Source organism: Pan paniscus, chromosome 6, assembly GCF_029289425.2.
Source record: "Pan paniscus chromosome 6, NHGRI_mPanPan1-v2.0_pri, whole genome shotgun sequence".
NCBI classification, from domain to species: Eukaryota; Metazoa; Chordata; class Mammalia; order Primates; family Hominidae; genus Pan; species Pan paniscus.
This window is the reverse complement of record NC_073255.2, coordinates 140,300,973-140,314,536: the sequence shown is the minus strand read 5'-3', so window position 1 is coordinate 140,314,536 and position 13,564 is coordinate 140,300,973. Positions and strand designations below refer to the sequence as shown.

General features: G+C 42.2%; 1 protein-coding gene across 1 annotated transcript in view; it reads left to right on the top strand.

Moving 5' to 3' along the window:
• The first annotated feature begins 8,906 nt into the window (after positions 1 to 8,906).
• Positions 8,907 to 13,564, top strand: part of SLC26A5 (solute carrier family 26 member 5) — a 78,086-nt gene continuing 73,428 nt past the window's right edge. Inside the window, exons 1-2 of the mRNA XM_034964701.4 lie at positions 8,907 to 9,108; positions 11,992 to 12,120. The gene's annotated coding sequence lies outside the window, so the exon portion shown is untranslated. The remainder of the gene's footprint in view (positions 9,109 to 11,991; positions 12,121 to 13,564) is intronic.

Sequence of the window (13,564 nt, the reverse complement as noted above, 5' to 3'; positions counted from 1 at the left end):
TGTTAGAAGGAAAACTAACAAACAAAAAGGACATCCACACCAAAACACCATCTGTACGTCACCATCATCAAAGACCAAAGGTAGATAAAACCACAAAGATGAGGAAAAACAGAGCAGAAAAACTGGAAACTCTAAAAATCAGAGCGCCTCTCCTCCTTCAAAGGAACACAGCTCCTCACGAGCAACGGAACAAAGCTGGATGCAGAATGACTTTGACGAGCTGAGAGAAGAAGGCTTCAGACGATCAAACTACTCCAAGCTAAAGGAGGAAGTTTGAACCCATGGCAAAGAAGTTAAAAACCTTGAAAAAAAATTAGACGAATGGCTAACTAGAATAACCAATGCAGAGAAGACCTTAAAGGACCTGATGGAGCTGAAAACCACAGCACGAGAACTATGTGATGAATGCACAAGCCTGGATAGCCGATTTGATCAACTGAAAGAAAGTGTATCAGTGATGGAAGATCAAATGAATGAAATGAAATGAGAAGAGAAGTTTAGAGAAAAAAGAATAAAAAGAAATGAACAAAGCCTCCAAGAAATATGGGACTATGTGTAAAGACCAAATCTACGTCTGACTGGTGTACCTGAAAGAGACGGGGAGAATGGAACCAAGTTGGAAAACACTCTGCAGGATATTATCCAGGAGAAATTCCCCAATCCAGCAAGGCAGACCAACATTCAAATTCAGGAAATACAGAGAATGCCACTAAGATACTCCTCGAGAAGAGCAACTCTAAGACACATAATTGTCAGATTCACCAAAGTTGAAATGAACGAAAAAATGTTAAGGGCAGCCGGAGAGAAAGGTCAGGTTACCCACAAAGTGAAGCCCATCAGACTAACAGCTGATCGCTTGGCAGAAACTCTACAAGCCAGAAGAGAGTGGGGGCCTATATTCAACATTCTTAAAGAAAAGAATTTTCAACAAAGATCAAAAGAGACAAAGAAGGCCATTACGTAATGGTCAAGGGATCAATTCAACAAGAAGAGCTAACTATCCTAAATATATATGCACCCAATACAGGAGCACCCAGATTCATAAAGCAAGTCCTTAGAGACCTACAAAGAGACTTAGACTCCCACACAATAATTATGGGAGACTTTAACACCCCACTGTCAACATTAGACAGATCAACGAGACAGAAAGTTAACAAGGATATCCAGGAACTGAACTCAGCTCTGCACCAAGTGGACCTAATAGACATCTACAGAACTCTCCACCCCAAATCAACAGAATATACATTCTTTTCAGCACCACACCACACCTATTCCAAAATTGACCACATAGTTGGAAGTAAAGCACTCCTCAGCAAATATAAAAGAACAGAAATTATAATAAACTGTCTCTCAGACCACACTGCAATCAAACTAGAACTCAGGATTAAGAAACTCACTCAAAACCGCTCAACTACATGGAAACTGAACAACCCGCTCTTGAATGACTACTGGGTACATAACGAAATGAAGGCAGAAATAAAGATGTTCTTTGAAACCAACGAGAACACAGATACAATATACCAGAATCTCTAGGACACAGTAAAAGCAGTGTTTAGAGGGAAATTCATAGCACTAAATGCCCACAGGAGAAAGCAGGAAAGATCTAAAATTGACACCCTAACATTTCATTAAAAGAACTAGAAAAGCAAGAGCAAACACATTCAAAAGCTAGCAGAAGGCAAGAAATAACTAAGATCAGAGCAGAAGTGAAGGAAATAGAGACACAAAAAACCCTTCAAAATAATCAATGAATCCAGGAGCTGGTTTTTTGAAAAGATCAACAAAATTGATAGACCGATAGCAAGACTAATAAAGAAGAAAAGAGAGAAGAATCAAATAGATGCAATAAAAAATGATAAAGGGGATATCACCACCAATCCCACAGAAATACAAACCACCATCAGAGAATCCTATAAACACCTCTGCGCAAATAAACTAGAAAATCTAGAAGAAATGGATAAATTCCTGGACACATACACCCTCCCAAGACTAAACCAGGAAGAAGTTGAATCTCTTAATAGAACAATAACAGGCTCTGAAATTGAGGCAATAATTAATAGCTTACCAACCAAAAAAAGTCCAGGACCAGATGAATTCACAGCCGAATTCTACCAGAGGTACAAGGAGGAGCTGGTACCATTCCTTCTGAAACTATTCCAGTCAATAGAAAAAGAGGGAATCCTCCCTAAATCATTTTATGAGGCCAGCATCATCCTGATACCAAAACCTGGCAGAGACACAACAAAGAAGGAGAATTTTAGACCAATATCCCTGATGAACATCAATGCAAAAATCCTCAATAAAATACTGGCAAACCGAATACAGCAGCACATCAAAAATCTTATCCACCATGATCAAGTGGGCTTCATCCCTGGGATGCAAGGCTGCTTCAACATACACAAATCAATAAACGTAATCCAGTGTATAAACAGAGCCAATGACAAAAACCACATGATTATCTCAATACATGCAGAAAAGACCTTTCACAAAATTCAACAACACTTCATGCTAAAAACTCTCAATAAATTAGGTATTGATGGGACATATCTCAAAATAAGAGCTATCTATGACAGACCCACAGCCAATATCATACTGAATGGGCAAAAACTGGAAGCATTCCCCTTGAAAACTGGCACAAGACAGGGATGCCCTCTCTCACCACTCCTATTCAACATAGTGTTGGAAGTTCTGGCCAGGGCAATCAGGCAGGAGAAGGAAATAAAGGATATTCAATTAGGAAAAGAGGAAGTCAAATTGTCCCTGTTTGCAGATGACATGATTGTATATCTAGAAAACCCCATCGTCTCAGCCCAAAATCTCCTTAAGCTGATAAGCAACTTCAGCAAAGTCTCAGGATACAAAATCAATGTACAAAAATCACAAGCATTCTTATACACCAATAACAGACAGAGAGCCAAATCATGCGTGAACTCCCATTCACAACTGCTTCAAAGAGAATAAAATACATAGGAATCCAACTTACAAGGGATGTCAAGGACCTCTTCAAGGAGAACTACAAACCACTGCTCAAGGAAATAAAAGAGGATACAAACAAATGGAAGAACATTCCATGCTCATGGGTAGGAAGAATCAATATCTTGAAAATGGCCATACTGCCTAAGGTAATTTATGGATTCAATGCCATCCCCAGCAAGCTACCAATGAGTTTCTTCACAGAATTGGAAAAAACTACTTTAAAATTCATATGGAACCAAAAAAGAGCCCGCATTGCCAAGTCAATCCCGAGCCAAAAGAACAAAGCTGGAGGCATCATGCTACCTGTCTTAAAACTGTACTACACAGTAACCAAAACAGCATGGTACTGGTACCAAAACAGAGATATAGACCAATAGAACAGATCAGAGCCCTCAGAAATAATGCCGCATATCTACAACTATCTGATCTTTGACAAACCTGAGAAAAACAAGCAATGGGGAAAGGATTCCCTATTTAATAAATGGTGCTGGGAAAGCTGGCTAGCCATATGTAGAAAGCTGAAACTGGATCCCTTCCTTACACCTTGTACTAAAATTAATTCGAGATGGATTAAAGACTTACATGTTAGACCTAAAACCATAAACACCCTAGAAGCAAACCTAGGCAATACCGTTCAGGACATAGGCATGGGCAAGCACTTCATGTCTAAAGCACCAAAAGCAATGGTAACAAAAGCCAAAATTGACAAATGGGATCTAATTAAACTAAAGACCATCTGCACAGCAAAAGAAACTACCATCAGAGTGAACAAGCAACCTACAGAATGGGAGAAAAATTTTGCAATCTACTCATCTGACAAATGGCTAATATCCAGAATCTACAAAGAACTCAAACAAATTTACAAGAAAAAAAAACAAACAACCCCATCAAAAAGTGGGCAAAGGATATGAACACACACTTCTCAAAAGAAGACATTTATGCAGCCGAAAGACAAATGAAAAAATGCTCATCATCACTGGCCATCAGAGAAACGCAAATGAAAACCACAATGAGATACCATCTCACACCAGTTAGAATGGCGATCATTAAAAAGTCAGGAAACAACGGGTGCTGGAGAGGATGTGGAGAAATAGGAACACTTTTACACAGTTGGTGGGACTGTAAACTAGTTCAACCATTGTGGAAGTCAGTGTGGTGATTCCTCAAAGATCTAGAACTAGAAATACCATTTGACCCAGCCATCCCATTACTGGGTATATACCCAAAGGATTATAAAACATGCTGCTATAAAACACATGCACACGTATGTTTATTGTGGCACTATTCACAATAGCAAAGACTTGGAACCAACCCAAATGTCCAACAATGATAGACTGGATTAAGAAAATGTGGCACATATACACCATGGAATACTATGCAGCCATAAAAAAGGATGAGTTCATGTCCTTTGCAGGGACATGCATGAAGCTGGAAACCATCATTCTCAGTAAACTATCGCAAGGACAAAAAACCAAACACCGCATGTTCTCACTCATAGGTGGGAACTGAACAATGAGAACATGTGGACACAGGAAGGGGAATATCACACACTAGGGTCTGTTGTGGGTGGGGGGAGTGGGGAGGGATAGCATTAGGAGATATACCTAATGTTAAATGACGAGTTAATGGGTGCAGCACACCAACACGGCACATGTATACATATGTAACAAACCTGCACGTTGTGCACATGTACCCTAAAACTTAAAGTATAATAAAAAAAAAAAAGAGAAAACTACTTTAAATTTCATATGGAACCAAAAAAGAGCACACATAGCCAAGACAATCCTAAGCAAAAAGAACAAAGCTACAGGCATCATGCTACCTGACTTCAAACTATACTACAAGGCTACAGTAACCAAAACAGCATGGTACTGGTACCAAAACAGATATACAGACCAATAGAATGATGGTTTCCAGCATCATCCATGTCCCTGCAAAGGACATGAACTCACCCTTTTTTATAGCTGCATAGTATTCCATGGTGTATATGTGCCACATTTTCTTAATCCAGTCTATTATTGATGGGCATTTGGGTTGGTTCCATGTCTTTGCTATTGTGAATAGTGCCACAATAAACATACATGTGCATGTGTCTTTATAGCAGCATGTTTTATAATCCTTTGGGTATATACCCAGTAATGGGATTGCTGGGTCAAAGGGTATTTCTAGTTCTAGATCGTTAAGGAATCACTACACTGTCTTCCACAATGGTTGAACTAGTTTACAGTCCCACCAACTGTGTAATTAAAAGTGTTCCTGTTTCTCCACATCCTCTCCAGCACCCGTTGTTTCCTGACTTTTTAATGATCGCCATTCTAACTGGTGTGAGATGGTATCTCATTGTGGTTTTCATTTGCGTTTCTCTGATGGCCAGTGATGATGAGCATTTTTTCATATGTCTTTCGGCTGCATAAATGTCTTCTTTTGAGAAGTGTGTGTTCATATCCTTTGCCCACTTTTTGATGGGGTTGTTTTTTTCTTGTAAATTTGTTTAAGTCCTTTGTAGATTCTGGATATTAGCCCTTTGTCAGATAAATAGATGTACAAATTTTCTCCCATTCTGTATCACAAGGACAGAAAACCAAACACTGCATGTTCTTACTCATAAGTGGGAGTTGAACAATGAGAGCACATGGACGCAGGGTGGGGAACATCACTCACTGGGGCCTGTTGGGGTGTGGGGGGCTCGGGGAGGGATAGCATTAGGAGAAATACCTAATGTAAATGACAAGTTGATGGGTGCAGCAAACCAACATGGCACGTGTATACCTACGTAACAAACCTGCAGGTTGTGCACATGTATCCCAGAAGTTAAAGTATAATTTAAAACAAAAAAAAAGCCAAAATTGACAAATGGGATCCAATTAAACTAAAGAGCTTCTGCACAGCAAAAGAAACAATCATCAGAGTCAACAGGTAACCAACAGAATGGGAGAAAATTTTTACAATCTACCCATCTGACAAAGGGCTAATATCCACAATCTACAAAGGACTTAAACAAATTTACAAGAAAAAAACCACCCCATCAAAAAGTGGGCAAAGGATATGAACAGACACTTCTCAAAAGAAGACATTTATGCAGCCAACAGACATATGAAAAAATGCTCATCATCACTAGTCATTAGAGAAATGCAAATCAAAACCACAATGAGATACCATCTCATGCTAGTTAGAATGGTGATCATTAAAAAGTCAGGAAACAACAGATGCTGGAGAGGATGTGGAGAAACAGGAAAGCTTTTATGCTGTTGGTGGGAGTGTAAATTAGTTCAACCATTGTGGAAGACAGTGTAGTGATTCCTTAAGGATCTAGAACTAGAATTACCATTTGACCCAGCAATCCCATTACTGGGTATATACCCAAAGGATTATAAATCACTCTACTCTAAAGACACATGCACATGTATGTTTATTGCGGCACTATTCACAATAGCAAAGACATGGAACCAACCCAAATGCCCATCAATGATAGACCGGATAAAGAAAATGTGGCACATATACACCATGGAATACTATGTAGCCATAAAAAAGGGTGAGTTCATGTCCTTTGCAGGGACATGGATGAAGCTGGAAACTGTCATTCTCAGCAAACTAACACAAGAACAGGAAACCCAACACCTCATGTTCTCACTCATAGGTGGGAGTTGAACAATGAGAACGCTTGGACACAGGGAGGGGAACATCACACACTGGGGCCTGTCGGAGGTGGGGGGCTAGGGGAGGGATAACATTAGGAGAAATTCCTAATGTAGATGATGGGTTGATGGGTGCAGCAAACCACCCTGGCACTTGTATACCTATGTAACAAACCTGCACATTCTGCACGTGTATCCCAGAACTTAAAGCATAATAAAAGAAGGAAGGAAATGAAGGAAGGAAAGGAAGGAAGGCAGGCAGCCAAGAACATGTAACAAATATCTGTGTGGCTTTACAAAAACACAGGAAGAATAGATGAGAAATCATGACGTTGTTTACTCACACAGGATTGGCTAGAATGTGTGGAACAAAGGAGGGAAGAAAATTCCCTCAGTATACGTTTTCAGATCTTTTTAATATTCTTTAATTTTTTCTTTTATCCGCTTTTAAGTTCTGGAGTACATGTCCAGGATGTGCAGATTTATTACACAGGTAAACGCGTGTCATGGTGGTTTGCTGCACAGGTCAACCCCATCACCTAGGTATTAAGGTCTAGCATCCACTAGCTGTTCTTCCTGATACTCTCCCTAATATTCTAATAGCAAAGAAATGTAATTAAGCCAGCAAGGATGGGAAGGGGGTAGGGGGTGTGGAAGACTCATATTAAAAGTAAACTCATCTCTAAACCAGAAATAATAGCAATATCTATACAAGTAAATACATGTACTCAGAACAGTGCCTACATGTAAACACTGAACAGGTGTTAGCAACATTGCCATTATTGTGTTAGTATATTAGGTACCTGGTGCTACCGGCAAAACCAGTTTATCATCCAACTGTCTCCAGTGTTGCTACTCAAAGTTTGGTCCTCCAGTAGCCTATCAGGATCACCCAGGGGCCTGTTAGAAAGGCACATCTCAGACCCCACCCCAGACCTACTGAATCAGAATCTGCGTTTTTAACGAGATCCGCAGGTGATTCCTATGCACATTAAAGTGTAAGAAGTACTGGGCTACAGACAGGTATGTGACAAAATAATTTCATAGGATGGCAAAGGCCAAGTGGCAAATGAAGGACACCAGAAATGCACGTCCCAGGAGCCTAACTCCTCCTTAGTAAATTACCCTATTAAGATTTGTTTAGAGATGTTCAAAAGCGTGGAGAAAAGCAAATTTGGTTTCCTCAGCTAGGGACGCGGAGAGTGGTCTGGTGCCCTTGAAGAGATCGCCCTCGTGTGGAGTAGGGAGGGAATCTCTAGCCTTTCCTCTCGGATGAAGAACAGCACCAGCGCTCCAAGCCAAAGGCCTGGCCTAGGTTCTGGAAGTGGGGTCTCCTTGGCAGAAGCCTCTGGTGTCTGCAGGCGTGCATTTACAGCTTTAAGACCAAACAGCTAGTCCGCCACATGTGTCACTACAGTGTGCACGCGCAGAAATGCACAAAGCAAAAAAAAAAAAAAAAAAAAAAAAAAAAGATGCTCTTAATGAACCAACTATAATCCTTGCTAAGGCATAAAGCCAGAGGGAAGTGTGTATTTGAAATCATTTTCTACCCCTCACCCTCTTAGAGCCCGGCACTCTGGCTGCGGTGCTCTCTTGTATCCGAGGTGTTAGATGCAAAACAAGCTATTTCCTATCTAATTTTTTTTTTTTTTTTTAAGAGACGGAGTCTCGCTTTGTTGCCCAGGCTGGTCTCAAACTCCTGGGCTCAAGCAATTCTCCCAGCTTGGGGTAACATGTTACATTATTCTACTTAATAAAAAGCAAAAGTTGTTTTATAAATTCTAACTTAAATGCCCAGAAAATAACCTATCATGCATTGCCTTGTCGTGCAATAAATAGTCAATATTTGCAAACAAAGTGTTAACCAAAGGCAGTTCATCAAAGATTTTTGAAAATTTAAAAAAAAAAAACCTCATACTCACATTGTCCTCAGGATTTCCTGTTTTCGAAATGTTCCTGTACGAATCGGAGTCTCTATAATGTTTGTAATTGAAAAGATAAGTCAGGTTTTTTGGGTTTTTTTTCATTTTAAAATCATAATACGCAATGTTTTCCACTTGAACGCTATACCTTGTGTATTGTGTTTGCTTCAGCCTCGAGCCTCTACTGATGTTCCTCCTCAAGGCGACAGGAATGCCACCTGGAGAAACTCCTGGGCGGTATGGGAAGAAAGCCGGTCTCATCAGAGTACATTTGCGGGGCTCGACGACCAAGGTGTTAAATTCCAAGCACACTTTGGAAAGTTCTAGGTGCTTGGGAAGAGACCCGTAGGCGGCAGGGATGCCCGCGCCCCGGCGTCCCAGCGCGGAGGGTGGCGGCGGGGCCTGGCCCTAGCGGGGCGGGGCGGGGCGGGCTCGGATTACCGGGAGTCGCGGGGCGCGGCCGGCACTGCCCGCGGCGCCTCCTCCTAGAGCCGCACCTGGAGGCAGCGCGCGCGTCGAAGAGGCAGCGGCTGTGGAGCGCGGCGGGGCGGCTCCGCCCAGGGCAGCCCGGGCTGGTGAGTGCGCGCGGGCGGCCGCGGGGCCGGGGGTCGCGGTCCCTCGGGAGGGGGCTGAGCTGAGGCCCGCGGGCCCACCCGAGCAGGGGCCCTAGCTGTCACCGCCTCTGCCCCTGTCTCCCGGGCTTCATGTCGCGCTTTTTCCCTAAACGAACAGGTGACAGGGCTGACCTGCCCGCACTCTGCTGGTCTCTACGACGGGAAGGAGAAAGTCTCACGAAGCTCTTTCCTTTGCAACCCCTGTCCCCTTGCCCTCTGCAGCTCCACACAGCATTTTTACTTCACGTTTGCCTCCTCGAATCCCTTCGGTGCTAATCCAGCCCTTTGCCGTTTCCAGTTTGTGTCTGGCCTGTTTGTATCCAAATCGAATTACACAAAACCAGGCCCTCAGTTCTGCCTCTGGCCCTCTTTCCGGAGACCGGCCCTGCCTCCTCCTGTGCCGGGCTGGGCTTGCCCGGCATTGGCCGCCCGGAGCTCCCAGGGAGCGAGGCTGTGGTCCCGAAACTGGGCCCTCCGCTCAGCGCCGGGCAAGGCTCAAACCCCGGGTCTCTGACTTATCCGGTCACGAAGGGACTGCTCAGAGCCTAACAGCCCTAAAATTTGGTATCGGCCCCCTCACGGGAAATCCTTCTCCCTATCAATCAGGCATCGCGGCAGGTGCTCTGCCATCATAGAGGCTCTGACACGCTGGACTCTCGAAGCTCGCGGCAGTGTTTATTTTTAGGAGAGATTTAGTTGATCGGGAACCAATTGACTTGGTTGACTGCCTCATCTAGTGCGCACCTGGGCCGGGCCCCGCCGGGAAGGCGTGCTGGACGTTCTCAATGAGCTCCGAGACCTACAGAAGAAACAGCTGCAAGGATCCGATCAGCTAGCTGTGAAGAAAGCCTCAGATACGCTGTGGGGTGGGCAAAATTCTTTTCCTAGCTTCGATGAGTACTGTGGATTCTAGAATTTAAACAACATTCATGGAGACTCTTAAAACAACAAAAAATAGCAACTTTTTGCGGGCACAGACTGAGATTTAGCTTTTTCCTATCTGAAAACTGAACAATGTGCACTAGATATAAATGTATTATCTAAAGTTTAGGAATTTACAGCATAGAAATGCAGGGGAATTCGGAGTATGCAATACGAAGTATCAACCTTTTTGAAAATGAAATTTAAAATGTATTTTTGTCAGGCATTCCTTCTAATTACGGTAGTATTGCTTTGTATCAGAAGACTTTCAGGCAGAGGACAGGAGGGAGGAGAGAGAAATTCAAACTAATTTGCATTAGAAAGAAACTTAGGGTGAAGAATTCCCTAGGTAAGGTTGCTATAGCTCATATCTTAAGTGCACTCTTGGAAAGCTTTCTAGTCTATTAGGTAACACCTGAAGCCCCAATTCTCTTATGTAGCATTTCTTTTTTTCTCTCTTTAACTACTCTGAAACTATACAGAGTTACACGTTCCTCATTAATTTATGAGTGAAACCAAAAGAATTGACTCAATCCAACAAGTGTTTGAGTGCTTTTCGCATAGAGGCGCTTTGCTAAGAACAGAAGAATGGAAGACTGAGGAAGTTTCTAACAATCAATGGATTGCCTTGTGAGGTGTAGATGCAGGTGTGCACTGCCTATTTAATTGACAATCAAAGTCAGTTGAGTTTTCAACTCATTCTAAATATCATGGGTTGCCCCCTGGTATCTTAATTTTTCTACCGTTGCAGGTAGTCTGCATTTTAGTAACCCAAGTGAAACAGTTTTCTAGGGAAATCATGATAAATAGGAAGTACGTCCGTATCTCCAGGTGTTCTCATTATCATTAAGTTAATAAAGTTAAAAATAAGATGATGATTTTCCTTTCTTTTGGTTTCAAACTAGTGAAATCTTGCACAAAAGACACAGCATGGATAAATTTAATCATTTTGTGACTCAGAGTACATTTTATGTAAGTCCATTCTGTTGGAGGATAGATCCAATTTCATGAACTCTTTTAATCCTTCTTTTGAAGACTAGTTCCAGGACCAACTTCATAAAATGTTTTATTGTAGGTACCAACAACTATCAACATCATTATCTTCTCCCCACCTTCACCCTTGAAAACAGTTGTATTCTAGAGGATTATGAAGGAGGGGACAGGACTCTTTCAAAATCTGGAGGACACTAGGGACTTACCCCAGAAAAAAAATTAAAAAGCTCACCCATTCAAAATCTTGTACACCTTTCAGAGGATTCCTGGTGCCCAGGTTATGAAAGCTCGCTTCAGAACGGGTCAGCGAATTAGTCAGAGGATAGGTAGATGGAGGGAAAGGGAAATGAAGCAATGTGGGTAAATTCACAAACTGAGTGGATATGACTTAATTTACTTTCAAATAGAATAAATACATGGCCCCTTGAGTAAGTATTCTGTGAATGGGAAGGAATAATTGTATTCTTTGTAAAAGACTAAAGACAGATTAGCCTAATTAAGTTTTTAATTGATCAAGATCAACTCTTATCTTGAACATTATGAGTCTCTCATTTTTCTACTTTTCTTGCTGTTTTCAAGGCAAGTGCTCTAAGAGGATTTGCTCCCACTACTGATGATGCCCCATTCCGGACACAATTTCTCATATGCAAACTTGTATTCATGAATTGCTACATATGGGAATGGTTGAGTTCAAAACTTGAACTATATCGTTCTCACATCCTAGCAGTTCACCCTTAGGAAGAAGATAAAATTATATATAATTAGTCTATCCCATGTAAGCCACTGTGATAGCAGTAGCTGTGCCTTGGAAGGGAGTGGGTTGGTATTAGGAATGCAAGGACAGCGTTAAGAAATATTTTGGACATAGCTTCTTTCAAAAAACAAACCAACAACTGCTGAATTAACTTCCTTTTCTTCTTCTATACAAAGGGCCAAGGAGCGAGCTCTCCCTTCTCCTGCTCTCAGCCTCAGTGATCAAGGCTTCAGTGAACTGCACTGGAGCTCCCAGCGGGGGATCTTGTCCCCTGTCCTGACTTTTGTGCTGCACATTGGATCTGGGTAAGTAGATGGCCCCCTGGAACTAGTAAATAGGAGAGTGGGTCAGAGGTAGTGATGGGTTTTATCCAGATCAAAGGATTCCTCAAAATTTCCAGAGGTCTAAATCACACACCACTATTTGGAAGAAAAGTGTAAGATAGAATGCCAGAACCATCACACCTTACACTTACCTTTTAACTTGGATCAGGATCAGCCTAAGATATCCTTAGCTATCAACCAGCTTTGACTTACAGTATTCTTGAGTGGCAACTAGGTGGTGGGCCAACAACCCTAGAATGTACTTAATAGATGCTTATTGGATTTGTAAATTAATGGAGATCATGGTTTTAAGCCAAGCTCTGCCACTAACCAGGCATATGGTCTTGGGCAAGTCACATGTCAGTTAAATTCTTTGGACCTTAATTTTTCTATGTACAAAATGAGGGTGTTTTATGGGACCAGTGGTTCTCAGCAATCAATGTGTAATTCCATTGCATTTGCATTGCCTGGGAGTTTATTTAGAAAAAAACCCAACAGAGATTCTGATTATTAATCAGATTTATTCTGAGGATAAAGTCCTTAGTGTTCCCTAGATTTTGAAAAAGACCTGTCCCCTCCCTCATGGCCCTCCAGAATACAATCGTTTTCAATAGTGAAAGTGTGGGCCAGGCTCAGTGGCTCACACCTGTAATCCCAGCACTTTGGGAGACCGAGAAGAGTGTACCATTTGAGGCCAGGAGTTCGAGACCAGCTTGGCCAACATAGCAAAACCCTGTCTCTACTAAAAATATAAAAATTAGCCGGGCGTGGTGGCACATGCCTGTAATCCCAACTACTCGGGAGGCTGAAACAGAAGAATCGAACCCAGGAGGTGGAGGTTGCAGTGAGCCGAGATTGTACCACTGTACTCCAGCCTGGGCAACAAGAGCGAGACTCCGTCTCAAAGAAAATAAAAAAAAAAAAGAGTGATGAAGGTGGGGAGGAGATAATGGACTGGCATAGGCCCAGGCATCTTTATTTTTTAAAAGTAACCCCAGCAAATACTAATTTCCAGTCAGGATTGAGAATCACTGGGTTAAGTGATTGCTAAGAACTGATTCTAAGATTGTGTCATCTTAGTATGGAAAGCAGGCCCACAGAGTCCCTGTTAAACATAGCCTGGCCCAGCATTGCACCTCCTCTGTGGTAACCAAACCTAAACATGCCTTTCTCAGAAGCAGTCCAGATCAAGCCATTTCAGGTTATTCAGGGGGAGCTGCTGTGCCTGCTCACCTTTTTGATATCCCACAATGCTTTGCTGACTTTGCAGCACCCAGTAGTTTTTGATGGACTGAATTAGGTGTACCTCTGCCTATCCAGGATGATCAGCTGTTCCTAAAGGTCCCCAGAGACGATAACATCTCTGCTCTGAGTATCCATGCCAGTGTTTAATAGCCTCTTGAAATTTTCTCCTTGAAGTGATCTG